The 17,379-nt window shown below is 40.5% G+C and overlaps 1 protein-coding gene across 1 annotated transcript in view; it reads left to right on the forward strand.

Annotated features, from left to right (window-relative positions):
• Positions 1-17,379, forward strand: part of gria1a (glutamate receptor, ionotropic, AMPA 1a) — a 75,203-nt gene that overhangs the window by 39,156 nt on the left and 18,668 nt on the right. The gene's annotated exons all lie outside the window — the stretch shown is intronic.

The following is a 17,379-nucleotide window of genomic DNA, read 5'->3' on the forward strand; positions in this document are numbered from 1 at the left end:
TAATCGGTAGAACACACTGTTTTTCAGAGGATTCATAACTATTTTAAATCCATTGAGTCCTTATAAAGAATCTGGCGGTACGGATAAAAATTCTTCTGAGACATATCCACAGTATTTAGGACATTGTGAAACGTGACTGCTGAGCTTTCTCCTATTTTCCAATGCTGTCAGCAAAACAAATGAAGGACATTCACCTCCATTGTACTGGGGAAAATATCTGAGATGGATATCTCAAATTCGTAAGCAAATAAAACCCAAACAATCTGCATTGCTGGATACCATAAGAGGAGGGGTTAGAGCATATTTTCTTGTATTATAGGTAAACCAATCCCTGCATTTTCTATCAGTGACTGACAACAGGAGATATGTTGTGTTGCAAGGCTCCCTGCTCTGAATGTGATTATTTGTTTATAGAGAACTGTTACCTGGAAAACGTTGCGGTGCTCAGTCAACCTTCCTTGATTGAACGGCCGAAGGTTAAAGACATTACAGCAAGGTGTAATGGTCCTCTTGTATCTTGGTTTCCATCTTGTGACATTTACAAAATATATTTTCATTTTGCTCTTACCTTATACAAATATGAAAAGAAAGAAAATATCTGCACCCGCAGGCCTGCATGCTGCAGGTGCTCAGCCCTACATGATTTTGGTACTGGATACTCGCTCCCATGGGCTCTCATCCGACATTTACCATTTTCTGCCTGGAGACTCCGCTGTGCTTTGTGGAGGATGAAGCCTATTGTCCAAGCGTTCTTCTGTTACAGCCAGAAAATGCATCTTCAATAACTATTGATTCCCTTGTATGCCTCAGAGAGATAGAGAATGTCACCATGCATTCACAAATTGTCTGTTCCCCCCACACCTTGTGTGTGTGTGTGTGTGTGTGTGTGTGTGTGTGTGTGTGTGTGTGTGTGTGTGTGTGTGTGTGTGTGTGTGTGTGTGTGTGTGTGTGTGTCTGTATGTGTACTTATACATACATATTTGCATAGCATTTGCATTTGTTCTGCTTGGGGGGAAAGCAAGCTCTGATGATGCAAGACATTTCACTGACTGTTTAAGAGGACCGAACAGATTGTTTCTTTGCTTGCAGCCGTGCTACTGATGCCACTGTTGACTGCAAATGAACCAGATGTAAGGCATTTTGTATTTCATCTTATGTTGTACTGCAACAGGAACTGAAGACCATTGGCCTGATGTTGCATTTATCTACTGATAGACAGATGTGATAGTAGCAATACAATTGTAGTGTTTTATTTGCCTGGTTAATGGAACAACTTTGTACTTTAGTATCTTCTGATTTAAATAGGTTTCAGGTAGAAGAGAAGATTTCCTTAGTGTCATTAGTGAGGATGGAGGCCTTAAGGGCTCCTATCCTCCAGGGACTTGCACCAGATGACTTTAGTTTCTTACATTGTCCTTCCAAGGTGACTCGTACTGTCCCTTTTTGTGTCTTGGGTGACACAAAAACTGTCATGGCAGTCTATATAGTCGGTAAGCGTGTGCAGCAGTCCATGGTGCAGTGATCAGCAGGTGGAGTTTGGTGTCTTGAAAACCAACACAGTGAATGTTTCACCCCACTGAATACTGCCCTGAAGGTAACATCTTCTCCTTGAATATTTGGGTGACCTACTTGCTCTAGTTAGCACAGCCCGTATTCACGCACGGAGGTCCATGGTGATGTATCTCCTTAAGCTGTAAAAGGACATGTTATGTTATCGCTTGTGTTTTGTTGGATAAAAGCGGTAGTACTCGTAACCTCACATATTCTGTTGTTGTGAACACAGTGTACCATTGTATTTGAGCTGCTGGGTTTTAAGCGAATTATTATTTTTTTTAATCCAGAGAGCTTTTGTGAGAATATTCCTTTTTCTTGTTTTCATGTGAGCATATGCTTATTTCTTGAGATCATTTACAACCTGTTGAAGCACTTTCTTTTAATCCAGTAGTGTCAAGTATGCAATTAGCCTTCATTCTAATATCAGGTGTGTAAGGTGCATTTTTGTGAGGCCATACTTTTATGTAAAACTGTTTTATTTTATTCTGTCATCTGTGTACTGGATTTTTATTTTACTGTAAGTAAGAAAAGCTCAATAACAAAACAGAAAATATCATTTTATTTTCAGTATTCATAATGCAGAATGATATGCTAGTATATCGATTATATGTTTTGTAGATAAAATGATTGAATTAAATCCTTAATGTCTTAGTGTGAAAAGTAACAGCTTACAAATAAATGTAGATGAGTTAAAATTACATTTGCCTCTAATATTTTGCCTCTAAAATATAATGAAGTAGAAGTAGAAACTTAAATACAAGTACATTTAATCTCTATACAACCCCGAAGTAGATCTGTTCTTTGATGCTAAAAGTGTTACATTACATTGTATTACATTTCATTTAGCTGAGGCTTTTGTCCAAAGCGACTTCCAATAAGTGCTTTCAACAATTAGGGTACAAACCAGAAGAGCATGTTATTAAGTAAGTGCGGTAGCTTCAAATAAGCTGATCTATATAGTGCTTTTTTATATATAAATAAATCTCCTTAGCCAAAGTGAAAAAGATGCATTTTTAGTGGCGGAAGGTGTGTAGATTTTCTGCTGTCTGAATGTCGATTGGGAGCTTGTTCCAACATTTGGGAGCCAGGACAGCAAACGGTCGTGACTGAGTCGAGTGACTCGGTGTTCCTTTCTGTGGGGGAGCGACAAGACGATTTGCCGATGCAGAGTGGAGAGGCGTGCTGGGGTGTAAGGTTTAATCATGTCCTGGATGTAAGCTGAGCCTGATCCGTTAGTACCACGATAAGCAAGTGCTAGTGTCTTGAAACAGATGCGAGTGGACGAGCTGTGTAGTGTGAGAAAAATTAGGTAGGTTAAAGACCAGTCAAGCCATTGCATTCTGAATGAGCTGCAGAGGTCGGATGGCACAGGTGGTCAGACCAGCCAGGAGGGAGTTACAGTAGTTAAGGCGTGAGATGACAAGAGCCTGGACCAGAACCTGTGCTGCCGTCTGGGTCAGAAGAGGCCGTATGCTCCTGATGTTGTGCAACATGTATCTGCACAATCTGGTTGTTGCAGCAATGTTTGCGGTAAGGGAGAGTTAGTCGTAAAGTGTCACACCCAGGTTACTTGCAGTCTGGGTGGGAGAGCCTTTTCCCGGAAGAAAAAGCAACTCTGTCTTGTCCAGGTTAAGTTTCAGGTGGTGTGCAGACATCCATTGAAAGATGTCACTCAGAGAGGCAGAGATCCTGCTGTGTGTGTCTTGGACTGGGGAAAAGAGTGAGTAAGTTGGGTTTCATCAGCATAGTGTTCATAGAACAGGCATCAGTTTTCGTAGCAGCAATGAAAAAAATGGTTGCCAATTTAGTGACCTTATATTCTGAGTAATTAAGATGGTATATCGCAGCTTAATAATGAAAATGTGACATAACAGAGTAAAAGCTTTATTACAGTAACAGAATGTTATTATTGTCTTCAAGTTGTTTCCACGGTCAAACAACTTAATTTGCTTCGCCTGTCTGTCAGATGACTGTGCACATGCAAGTAAACGCACCAACACACATGCAATATTCCAATAGATTATATAGGTTAGGTGCCCCTAAAAAGTGGTTATCACAGACAAATTGGTTGGCAATTTCTCAAAACGGTTACCAATGGTGTTATGAAGTGTGCTTATTTAGAAGCAGCAGCTAGTTAGTCAGTAGAGATTAGTTGACGTTGTTGTTGAAGCTAACAGCTAGCTACTTGTTCAAAGTTTCCTGATAGAGGCAGGGTGCATTTGATTGGCTAATCACAGCATGAAGAGAGATGTTATGAAACTAAAAGTGACAATACAAGAAGTATAATTTTGGGATTAAATGTGACAAACAAAAAGATGTGAAGGACAAAAATATTCTAAAACGGAACTCCGATAAAAAAAAATGTGTGTGTTAATCAATTCGGAAATTAGTTATTTAATATTCATGTGATTATTCCTTCGACTTACTTTCTTCCTTTTTATACCTACTTATTTTTTATTAACACTTTGTGGCTCAGTACCTTCAACCACAGATAATTTGTTATCGTATATTATTCTAAAATATTAAAGAACATATGAAAGACAATTTATCTGAATAAGCTGACATTTCTGAGCAGGTGCTTGTAAATGGCTCATCACTGTGCCTTTGTCACTAATAGGTGAGAACAGAATGTTCTAGAGGTGCATTCAGCTCTGAGGTGGGCTGCTCACAGCACCTTACTCTTTATGCTTCTCCATTTAATCAGATACAAAAGGCCAAGGAACAACACTGATGATCCACTCTGTCCTGCATTAATCAGTAGGCGTATTTAATTTCCCTGTCTGCCTGTATCTGTGTGTGTGTGTGTGTGAGTGTGAGTGTGTGTATAGGCTAGTTCTATTAAAAGCAAGCACTTACTGCCACTTTCATTGTCTGCTGCTTAGCAGTATCAGCTTGGTCTACAGGTACGGTATACAGGCTTACAGGCAGCCCTGTGTGTGTGCATGCATGCTCTCATATAGTGTGTGTGTGTGTGTGTGTGTGTGTGTGTGTGTGTGTGTGTGTGTGTGTGTGTGTGTGTGTGTGTGTGTGTGTGTGTGTGTGTGTGTGTGTGTGTCTGTGTCTGTGTCTGTGTCTGTGTGTGTGTGTGTGTGTGTCTGTGTCTGTGTGTCTGTGTGTCTCTATTAACCACCTTACTCCCCATTCCGTTTATTCTCTGTGAGACCTTGTTTACTGTGCTCTTTCTAAATGTCAGCACTGTCAGTCAGGCCCTCTCATAAGCCCCAGTTCGTGCCGTTGGGCCCTCCCTGTGTTTATCTCTGCAGACAGGTGGACTCTGAGAGTGATCCCCCCCACACACTACTCCATCCATCAATCCATCCATCCATCCACCCATTCACTTCCTCTCCTATCTCCTCTTTTCAGTCTTCCTCTCCTCTCATCAACTCTGCTTTCCACCCGTTATAGCGTCTTCCAGAGGTTGTGGTTGGTAAAACCAACATTTGTAGCATATTCCCTCTCATCTCATAGCTTCACTGATGCTTCCTGTTTCACCTAGAACACCTCATACACTGAGATTCAAGAGTGATTCTATCCTTTTTCTTGATAGATAAGTGCTTTTGTTTGGCTTTTATAAGTTGTACAGCAGTCGTTTCATTGAACTTCAGGGATCAGAATCAGAAATGTTAATCACATCCGCACAGATTTTAAGGTCATGTATTATAAAAATTGAGATTTCCATGTCTCTTTTATTATAAAGTAGGTCAAGGTGCTTTAGTGTGAAATTATCAACATGCTCAATTCCCAGCCTGTATTCAGAAACTGTGCCTTAAAACGAGCCGTAGTTGATGTCACAACTATACTATGTATAGGCCTTTTCAACGGAATTCCAGTGCAGCCTACAGTAAGTCCTTGGTAACTTCCTGTCAGCTGATGTCATTGACATACACTGCAACAGGAAATAAACTAGGACTGTTTTGGAATATTTATGTTTAATCTAGAAAGTTCAGCTACATTTCTGTTAAAGTCATTCCACAGCTGCAATGATGGTGCAGAGACCCTGAGAGCACAGACGCAGAAGACCCAGAAAAACTAACCAATCAGAGCTGACTGGGCTTTTTCGGGAGGGTTTAAAGAGACAGCCGACAAAATGGAGCATTTCAGAGGGTGAATACAGGTATAATCAGACAGTATGAGAAACATTATATAAAAGCAAAATACAAGTATGAACCTGAAAAGAGCATGATATGTCCCCTATAAGACATGTTTAACTTTAAAACTATTGGACCTTGGGCTTGGATTTCATGAGCTTTTGCAATATCAATGATACACTGGCGCTGTAGGAGACGGCTGCCTCTCCAGTAGCTCTCCGTTTTTTATCTTAATTTATTTGCGGGATTCATCCCAAAGGATCAATAAAGAGAAGTCTATATTTGAAGAAGAAGGAGGAGGTGTTTTTGTCCCAATGAGTTTGAATTTGTATTTTCTTATATTCCAAAACATGACTGAAGCCTTGCTGGTGAAAACACCATGTCAGTAGTATGCTTACTGTCAAGCAGCAGCAGGACAAAATATGGTGTAAATTCAGGTGCATCAAACATCGCAAGTGAGGCATTTACAAGCACCAAAGCAAAGGGGAGCAAATCAGAAAACAGGTTCATATGTGTTAGCTGAAGGTAAGACGGTTTATCACATTCCACTCATTTAGCTGATGCTTTTATCCAAAGAGACTTACAATGAGTGTGTTCCAGCATTTATAACATAGTATATAAAGTATAAAAGTATAGAAAAAGCAGCAGCATACCTGAGGCAGGATATTGTGGATTTAAACTCGGCTCTCAATTTCTGTGTGAAGCTCGCCAGGTGGGAGCTCTTGGCAGGAACATAACTTGAGTAATAGGGCGTAGGTTCATGATGTTCTTCCAATGAATGTGTTTTGAGATGTTTATGTCTGTATCAGATGTCTGTATGTTTGTGTGTGTGCCTAGGTTGGTTGTCCGTGTTTGATGGCCCTGTGGAGTTGTCTCTCTCTTCAGCGCCTGTGTTGCTCTCTTTACATGATTGTGAACTGAAATAAATCATCTCTGTCGCTCACACTCGGCGTGCCACAACAGCAATTTCTCTGCTGGCCGCTCAGAATCATTCAATAATGGATCAAGTATATGGTGTTTTATGATAAACGGGCAAGACTTTTTTGTCATCCAGTGATGCTTGTCGTTTATTTTCTGTCAAATGACGGCTTGTAGTAATTCTATGCCGAAAAAATGCTGTTTTAAAAAAACTGCTATATTTGAGATGTCAGAATGTCTTTGAGCACAGCAAAGTGGACATCCTTTGAAAATGGTTTCTGCTTGCAGCTGCATTAGCGCTGGATGATTATGTCAAATTAATAAACATGTCAAAATGTTCACTGTGGGAGAGTATCTCTCTCAATCAAGTTTTCAGTTCTTTTCAACTTAATAAACAGTGTAGTCAAAGATAATGGGAACCACTGGCTGTCTGAATAGTGTAAAATTGAGTGTTCAATGGCCTAAATTAACCACAATCCTGCATGTTGACTCTTAACTCTGCACCGCCATTGCTGGTACTATTTTAACTATTTTATTTTTACCAGTTTCTCTTGTTGATGCTCTGTGTGTTTTTGTTTATTTTAAGATCCTCACCTTGATGCACGGCAGATGTTTTTCTTCCTTCTACCCACATTTTAATTGCACACTGTACTTCACATATCTCTGGAAAATACTTCCATCCATGTGTCTTAAAAGCAGCCTATCCAAAAACTTGATAAAATCTCAAATATAGTGTGATAAGTTGGATGATCTAATGCAGCTGTTCAGTTCCTAATCAGGCCCTCAGGAGGGAGCCGAACGATTTTTTTGTTATCAAACAAATAGTTATAGTTGTAGTTATGGGGCGGCATGGTGATATGGTGGTTAGCACTGTCACTGCCTCACATTAAGAGGGTTCCTGGTTTGAATTCCCGTGTCTGCGTAGGTTTTCTCGGGTTCTCCGGTTTCCTCCCACAGTCCAAAGACATGCAAGTGTTAGGTTCATTGATTACTCTAAATTGCCCGTAGGTGTGAATTGTTGTCTGTCTCTGTTTGTCTCTATGTGCCCTGCGATAAACTCGCATCCTATGTCAGCTGGGATCGGTATCGAGATGACACACACACAAAACAGTGTCTCTGACACAATCAATAGGAACAAGCAGTTGAAGATGGATGGATGGATGGCGTTATAGTTGTTGTTATCATTAATAAGAAATTCGATTGTGTTTCAAGCCACTGAGTGAAGTGTGTGGTGTGGTGAGTTGTTGTCAATGCAGTTGGGGAAGACTTGGTAGGAAGGGACGATTTATTCATAAGACGGTTCAGTTCAGTTCACGGCATCGTTTATGTTTTATTTATCTGGAGATTGCATGAAGGCAACTTTTGATCGTACATGCCTGCACGCTCACTGGCAGAAACTGATGAAAGACACACACACACGAACACCCCCAGAGGATATCACTGGGGTATCTCACTTTGTACACAGACATAGACACCATCCCCTCAGAGCTGTACACTGTCAAATCTGCATTTAAAACGCAGTCACATAGAGGCACACATATGTTTCCTGCAGCAGAGGAGGCTTTGCTGTAATCAATCTGTGGCAGTGTATGAATGTCTTTCCTGCAACCATGAATTATACACCAGGCCAGATCCCACATGGGAAATCTACCTGAAACAAAGTAAACAATGCCAATAGTTTGACTGAAAAGATGTGTGGTGTGATGCTCAAAGGCTTATCAGTCAGCCTTGTGTTTGCTACCTTTGTAAGCGGCAAGGAGCCCTAATGATAGATTTCACTATGTAATAGCAATTACATCCTACCATAGGGGTGGTTGCCCTCATAGAGAGAAAGACAGGGAGAGGGAGGGGGAGGGGGAGGAGGAGGGAGATGACTAAAGTCTCTCTCAGCTCAGATGTACTGTTTGGAGTGCAGAGTGTGCTGCCATGGCAACCATAAAGAGACAGATTTTTATGTCAAAGCAGAGCAGTTTCACATCAAGTGTCTCTGCTCTGTCAAACTGCAGTTGAGTGCACATGCATGTTATCTCTTATATGAATGCATGCACGTTATTCTGCACCCAGATTGGATGCATTATAAGTCTGTTTAAATGTGTGGATGGTATTGATTTTTCAGTGAACAGTTGTGATGTATCTGTGTTTGAATTCCTGTTTTCTGGCTGGAGTGACTAAGAGGCTGTGCGTATGTGTGTGGGCGCGTAGCGAGCACTCTCACAGCACGCCAGCACTGACTTATCTCAGGTTATATGATGCTAGGACAGCATCCATAATATCACACAACCACAGATACAATGATTACAGCCATATCTCAATCATATCGATTCCTCTGCACCAACAGTCGGCTGGGAGGTAAACTGTTGTGTTTTCATGCACCACCGCTCAAACAAACCATATGGTGCAAAGCAGCACTTGACTCTGCTGCTTCTTAATGAAACAAACATGCATTAAACAATTATATAGCATTTAGAATCATAATGCTTTTTGTCAAAGTGTAATTACCAGCGTTTGGTGAGGTTGCTGCAAGCTGGTATCAACATTATCATAATATTCTCTTTTTAACTCAACGGCATGGTAATACTGACCTTTATGGGGAGGGAGAGAGACGTTTTAATAAATCATTATTTTAAAGCTTGCATGTTAGTTTGGCCTTGAAGATGAAAGCGCTCTGAAAATATACAATCTAACAATCGTGCAGCTATCAAAACAAAAGCAACCAAGCAAACAAAATCGAAAGTAAACCCACCACTTTGCAGCAATATTGGCCATAACACAATTTCATCCCCTAGAGTCTCATTTAGCAATACCGAGTCAGAAAGAGAGACAGACTTAAGTGGCGCAAAGCTTCAAACACACTGTAAGCGTCAGATAAGTACATTTTCAAAAAGTGTCTGTTTTCTGTGGCCTGCTGTGCACTGAAATCTTTTGTGTGATGCACATCAAACCAATTTGGAGTGTCTGCTCGGAGCTTGCTTCAATTTTGAAGCCACAGCTGCGGACCAAAACTGTCCTTTTGCATGTGGTTTCAGGAACCACAGTGACCTACATGTCGGCAGAGTTACATAAAAAGGTAATCATGTTTATAAATACTTTATTCAGGTTAATCATCCATACATGCCCACATTATAATGCATGATTTTAACAGGCTGTTTTTCAATGAGGAGGCTATAGGGAATCGAGAGCTTAATAAAACTTTTATCAGCTCGTAACATTTACAAGCAGCTAAGGCATAGTTGAGGAAAAGAACGCTAATTAACAAAGTCCTGTGATAGAAGTCAGCAAATTGAAAGGGCTGTTAAAACAGAAGAATGCAGCTGAAATGTATGGGCAAAATATGAGTGCAATAATTAATGTTTTGTTGATACACATTAGCCCCAAATCTGGTGCAGAGTGCTGAATGAATTATGTGTGCTGTAATTTTATCCAAACATGATGAAGCAGCAGCGCAACATTCTCTCTCTGCACTGTGCAACAAACACATCATATTGTAATGATTCATCTCAATTGTCACAGCCTTCAGATATTACAGTAGATAGAATACAGACACTGGGAAAAGGTGCCCGCTTTGCACTTCTGCCTTTCTGTGAAGCGGCTAGAGTTGGTTAAAATGTGAGCATCATGCATACAACCACGCCAACACACATACTATACATTTTTTACATACATATGATAATACAATAAATAACTGGTTTAAAATCAATAATTTTTTACGCAGGCTGTGATTCTGCGACAGCTCGGAGAACAATGGAGTGCCATCCCTTCCGATTGTAGTAGACTGGTAGGTCGTCATGAGGGCCAATGATGGGAATATGTGTGCCATGATGGCACCAGCACACATTGGATATCCTCGTTCAGTAAATTCGTCCATCGTTTCCTGAAGATGTTCGCCATTTGGCAGGTCAACAAAATAAAAATAAATCTAAAAAGCACCCGCTTAAATGCTGCAGTAACTTGGCGTGTTGCCACACACACAGTAGAGACACCCATAAAAAACACAATTAATGGATCAATATTCAAACGAGGTAACATACCAACGCAAAGCAACAGCAAGTCTAAGGCGAGGTTCCATAATGCAGACGCCAGTCGGTTGTCTTGTCCCTCAGGTGTGGCTCAACAAGTCCCAATACAAAATCAAAAGTGTGTCGAGGACATTAGTCCAAAACATAGCAAAACGAGATTAGACCAAACAAGACCAGCGTGAATTGACTCAGAAGAACCAAATCCTTCTACAGCATCCCTAAAGTATTTCTGATCACACCAACTCGGGTTGGCATTACAACGCCTTTGCTTTGTCCGTGTGAACGTTCAAAAAATCAGCGTTCATTCATTGCGGCGGTTGTGGAATCTCTGTTTCGAAAGGGCTACAGTGTACACCAGGGCAGGAATTTCACGGCCCCCCGTCTGGCCTTGATGCCCTTCTAAAAATCGTATGCCCATCAGCCACTGTGGCCAGCTGTGTCCCACTCCATAGACCGCCTCTGTTCCTGTTCTGTTTTTTAATTTCTGCCTCCTGTCATGTCCGACCGATCAACCGAATCTTATGTAGGCCAGTAACGCAATCAACAGGTGACAATAAAAATGAAAGCATGAAAACGCTTGTTTTTAAGTTTCTGACAGATTGCATATGTGCAGCTCTCAACAGAGATGAGAAGCAAGCGAGATGGCTAACTCTTTTGCTACTTCTGTACTATGCAGTACATAAGTTCTTAACAAAGATAGGAATGAAGCGAGATGGCTCGCCAGAATGTAATTGATGTAGTGTTATTTGTTTATTAATTATTATGGACTATTTCTACATAGGTAACAATCCCATACATAAATCTGATATATGACACAATATGTAAACTACATGCAGTACAGTGTATATGACTGCTTCACACATTAAATGCTTATGTGATGTAAATGTAAGTCATCATATATACTCATATATATGAGACTGCAACCAAAAGACATAAAAGTCTTTATGGACCAAAAAAGCATCAGAACAACCCTCATCAAAGGATGAGGACTCTGATTAATCAGTTATTACTTATTCAGTTTAGTGCCCTGAAGCTTTAGTGATTGTACTGATGGTATGTGATCCTGAACCGTTGCTATACAATACGTTTTCTCTTTTGAAAAGGCATTAATGCCTTTAAAGATGTATTTCTCGATTTGAGTGAAATCAAAATCGTGTTTCTAGCTTGATGCCTTGGCAAGTGCCCTTGTCCCTAAAATGATGAAATTCCAGGCCTGGTGTACACACAACTTAGAAAGACGACTACAGAGCTGTGTATGGTGTATGATATCCATTCAGAGATAACTAATGAAGTAGCCCTTGACTTATTTGTCCTTATATTTTATAAAAATACTTAACAGGACAAATATATGCACTTAGGCTTGTATTTATTTAGCTGAAGCTCCAAAGAAGGCCTTTGTGTGAGGGCACTTGAAGACACATGCAATCTCACTTCATCTGCTGTGATGTGTTGATTAGTGTATGCTCTCTGAATAAGGATTTGGTGTTATGTTTTTATATATATTTAATTCTAATATTTTTCACATCTGTGTTTGCTAAGGATGTTTTCCGCAATTCACCACAGCAGTGGCCAATTAAGCAGCATATACGCACTAACACTTAGGTGTTGTTACTCTGCGGTCACATATGCAATTACATACTGCAGTTAGTATGTGTGTATCTCTGTCTGCTGCATCTGTAGGTTTTTATGCTTCTATTCATGCCTTTTTTTCTTGCAGACTCCACTTCGACAGCCTGTCACTCTCATTTTGTCTTTTCTGTTGACTTGCACAAAACAAGTCTTGTCCATCCACACATGACATCGCGAGAGGCTGTGCCCAGTCATTAAGAACGTACAGCTGTCTCGCTAATTTTTAAGATGCAAATAAAGCAGTGTAGCAGAAAACTCCTTTTCCATCCCTGATTTGTCTTAGAATCACACCATAATTAGAGACCATTTTCTTTCTCATTTAAACCTCTGTAATTCCTAATCCATTGTAATGTGGCCATTACTGGCTCATTTTTTACACTTCCTAAAGTCATTAGTCATTGCTAATTACCATATCGAATAGCGGAGGCCAGCCGGGGGAATTCTAATGAGAGTTTAGTGCTACAGCAAATTCTCAGGGAACTGTGGGTGGAGATCGTATAGCAAAGGATGAAGGTCTGGATCTGACATACTGAAGTAAGGTGGTCCAATTCATTTTGCTGTCCATCATAACAGAAACACATGAAAGTGTTGGTCTCTTTTGTGTGTGAGCATGTAACCCCTTATTACGATGTAACAAAAGAGCACAGGTAAGTGATAGTCAATTCTAAGAGATGGACCAGTAATAGAAGACTAAGGTAGTGAGAGCCTTTGATGTTGGGTAATCAAAAGACACATGCAACAGTGGTTTGAGTTTTTTGTGTGGCCACTTGTAATTGTTAAACTATAACACAATTAAAATGCAACAATTTGTTGCAAAGCACTCAATGAAAAATAAAAAACTAAAGTAATAAAGGCGGCAAAATAAAACCCTTTTTTCCCAAAATTACTGTTGGGGGTCCTTTTTTTCCTTTGATCCGTGTCAAGTGTATCAGGGTGCACTCACACTGTCCATCCGTACCGTGCCCCAGCACGCTGCACGGCTAAAGCTTGTTCGTTTGACCAGTGTGAGTGCAACCGTACCGCGCCTAGTTGCGGCACGCTTGCCGGTCATGGCCCGTTTGAGAGAGGTGGGCTTTTGTAAAGTACGTTTGCACATGTATGAGCACAAGCGTGCGCACGTGTACGAGCACGAGCACGAGGTCTACGGCGGTTCTGACGTCATTTTATGTGCGCATGTTCGGACATAGAAAAAAAACCTGTTCTACAAGGAGGTCAGAGTAGATCCAAATAGCATGTTTATCATCACCAATCAATAATACTCCTTCACATTAAATCATGCTCTCAAAAGGTTCAGTTGTACAACAAAAACCTTCAGTTCAATTATTAATTCACCATTGGGAAACTATAAATACATTCAAAGTACATTTTATAATTATATATTCAAGTACTGTAACTACATTAATAACTTTTTCAAGATCTTAAACAGCCCTAGTTACATCAGTAAATATCATTTCACAAAATCAAAAAAAACATTGCATAGTACCCCTTTAATCTTGTAGAAAACTGTATTAAATTCAGAGAAACGCATGATAATTTAGAGGCATTAAGGCCTAATGTGCTTATGTCTCCCCTTGCTCCAGTAACAGTGAGAAACTGTTGTTGGCTCTAAGCTTGTCCCCCTGGAGGAGGTTGTGGAGCACAGGATGCTGGCAAAACTGCTGGTGATCATGGACAATGTCTCCCATCCCCTCCATAAAACCCTGGACAAGCTTCAGAAAAGCTTCAGCAGCAGACTCATCCAACCTCGCTGCCTTAAAGAACGGCACAGGAAATCATTCCTACCTGCTGCCATTAGACTTTACAACGCTGCACAACAACTCTGAGCGAAACTCAAGGAATAAACTCACACTACTCAAAGTGACCTATCACTGAAATGCACCTTTCTCTCTCTTGCACATTAAAATCCACATAGCATATTGTAATGTAGTGTTTATCTGCAATACTGTACTTTTATTTTATTTTATTGTTGTTCATATTTTGTATTTTATATTTTATCTTATTTTTAGTACTTCTGATTGCTCTGTACCGCTGCTACGATGACCTAATTTCCCCTCAGGGATAAATAAAGTTATCTATCAAACATTTACCTCTGCATCTTATTTTTTCAATATTTTTAGTGAACGACAGTTTAGAAAAATATTTCGAAGTGAACAACTATAAAACACAATAAAACAATAATTTGCATATGACACCAAATGAGCTAGGTGGCTATACATAAATCAATAGTTCATTAGCATCACAACACACAGTCTATGGTGGCTATAGCACCATTAGCACCTTTTTTTTCATGGATCTCTGCACAGATTAAGCTGTTAGCTGCTTTACACACAAGCAAACAGGTTACACATGAATATAAGATGCATTCCAAGTTAACCGAACAGGTTAAACCAAGCTAGGAGTACTGTTAGAGCATTTGCCCTCGCCACAGCGGTGGAAATCATCCAGTCTCTACAAAGTTTGAATGTTAACAGTTTACCGGTCAACTAGTGCTTTACATCATCAAGAATTACTACAACTCAGTTTGGCAGATGGCAATGGCTTTACTCTCGGTTTGGACCAGATAACACACGAGGCAGTGGAGATAAACATGACCGCAAAACCAGAAGAGAAGACCCGACGTGACCCTACAGGGTTGATCCCCTAGACTCAACGGAGTTCCACTGATTGGCTTGTTCTACGTAGCCCTCTGCAGCAACTGTTTTGTTTTTCCCTTTTTCTCTCTATTTCTACTTTTAACCCCGTTCAAAATAAATGAACTACTTTTAGTATTTTTAATGACTTTTCAATGAATGGTTTCTTTCAAAAAATAAAATTAAATATTTTAAAGGAATAGTTTTACCAAAAAAATGTCACTTTACAGCCTGGGCTACAAGCACATAAGTATTTTATATAAACAATAGATCAAATGATGTGAAAGCACTCACGCGTTATCACGAGTCCACCTATAATAATCACTCTGCAGAGTTTCAATGCCTTTCAGCTAATTTTTTGGTTTACTTCACTTTACTTTTTTACTCACCAACCCCAATTTCCAGATGCAACAGTGGCTGTTTTCTTTCATAGCACTCGTTTCGATGTCTTGCTGTTCGACCTGCCCTCTCATAGTAAGAAATCTCACTCAGGTTAGCTCAATTGCATCATATTTGCTTGATTTGTTTGCTAATGCTTAAAGGGATTATTTACCCATTGCACCCCTATGGCCCTGGGCACTCTCCTTTGGAGTTGATTAGCTATGCCCAGAAAATCATCAAATCATAATATCTGTTATGGCCGGGCCTAACCGATGACCAAAGTGACGTACCGCCATAGTAGCCCCTTCGGTAGCTTAGTCGGTAGAGCAGAGGACTGCAAAGTAAAAAGTAAACAAGAAAGATGGCTGCGGATGATGAACAGCGGCTGTTTGAAAGAGCTTTGGTCTCATCTCTTAACAACTTGGACTTAGCTTTTTCTTTGAAAAATTAACACAAGACGGCACTCAAATCCTCCGTTTGCAAGAAGGATGTGTTTGCTGTTTTGCCGACCGGATACGACCAAAGTTTAATTTACCAGTTAGCTCCACTGGTCCCTGAAGAAGATTTGTCACATTGTTCGTTACTCTGATTGGTTGTAGTGCTATCCAGTTGCATGCAGTGGTATTTTAAACTACATGTGTTGGTGCTGCACCTTCAGCTGGGAAGGTCTATTGGTTGTTCTCAGACCCTATGTCTGGATAGATGTGGGTCTGGATTTCCAGGCTAAGCAATGCGGGCATTGTGCTCAGATGAATGATGTTTGGCATTTCTCAGTGATAGAAGTCCCAGAGCATCGGAGTTGTGCCAAAATCTGCCAAATGACGCAAAATGACATCAGTCTCTGCACCTTTCTGATGCTCTATTCCTCAGGGACTCCCGCGACAGAGAGAGGCCAAATACCGTTCATCTGAACACAATGTGCACATTGGCACTCACTGAGTTTCACATTTTGAATACGTAGTTATTTTTACCTTGTGATACCAAAGTATTAACAGCTAAACCTGAATGGATTGAATCAGGGATTTGAAAGAGTTTTTTCTTAAGCACCTTTGTCTTTAAGAATGTCCTCTTACATGTTACAAGAGATTATAGTGGTGTATGTTATTCTGATAGAAAATGAAAAAAACAAACCATTTTTTTTAGTTTTAGAAGCTTTAGCTGGTAATTATTTGGTAATGTTATCTGTAACAATCAAGCCCTAATAATAACACAGTTGTATTGCATTCCTGTATACATCACTGCTGTGAAGCTAGTGCTTTTACTGCATGCTCTCATTACTATTCCTTTTATTTCTAATGCAATAAAAGCAGCAACGTAAATTATTGATTAATCATTGCCTTAACAAGACTATGAAATTACAGTGCTGCTGTACTTGGAAAGAGTTCCCTTACTAAAGAGTTTAGTTAATGTTTTACCGAGGCACTAATGTTGGCTGCTGTATAAAAATGTATGAGGAGTGCAAGGGAGGCACAAAGGAAGCAAGTTCAAAAGGAAACAAACAGAGGCAAACAGGTCAGTGTTTGCACGTCGCTCTGCTCAACTAGGTAGGACTGCTGCAGGAGAACCAAAACACACACACATCTCTCTTTCTCTCAGTCACAAAGTAAATGGTGACCCGGTTGTTCTTTTGCACAGACAGTGTGTGTGTGTGTGTGTGTGTGTGTGTGTGTGTGTGTGTGTGTGTGTGTGTGTGTGTGCGCGCGCGTGTGTGTGTGCGCGCACGTGTGTGTGTGTGTGCCAAGGTGGAGGCCATTGTTGTCTTGGCCCAAAACAAGCCTCTGCCAGCCCCCCCAGCACATGAAGAGACAGGCAGGCAGCACATCTGAGACACAGGGTGGATGAAGGGGAAAAGGAAAAAGAAGGGAGCGGAAGGGAAGAGAGAGTGAGGGAAAGAAAAAGAGGACGATTGAAGGAAAAAGATAAGAGAGCTGTTTACTGCCATCTCTGGAGGCCAGCAGCAGTCAAAGCTAAGGACTTTGTCAGCCTCTGGTGGTACTATCCAGTTCACTTTCATCTCTGCCTTTTCTTTCTCTTGTTCCCGCTCTCCCTCTCTCCCACTTGTGGTGCTGTTTCAACCTAAAACACTCCCACCCCCCTATCTTAGGGTAGTTCTTGGTTGCTCAATGTTTCCGTCCTCAAACCTTCTTCATGTCAAATGTGTAC

Source organism: Echiichthys vipera (assembly GCF_963691815.1).
Source record: "Echiichthys vipera genome assembly, chromosome: 6".
NCBI classification, from domain to species: Eukaryota; Metazoa; Chordata; class Actinopteri; order Perciformes; family Trachinidae; genus Echiichthys; species Echiichthys vipera.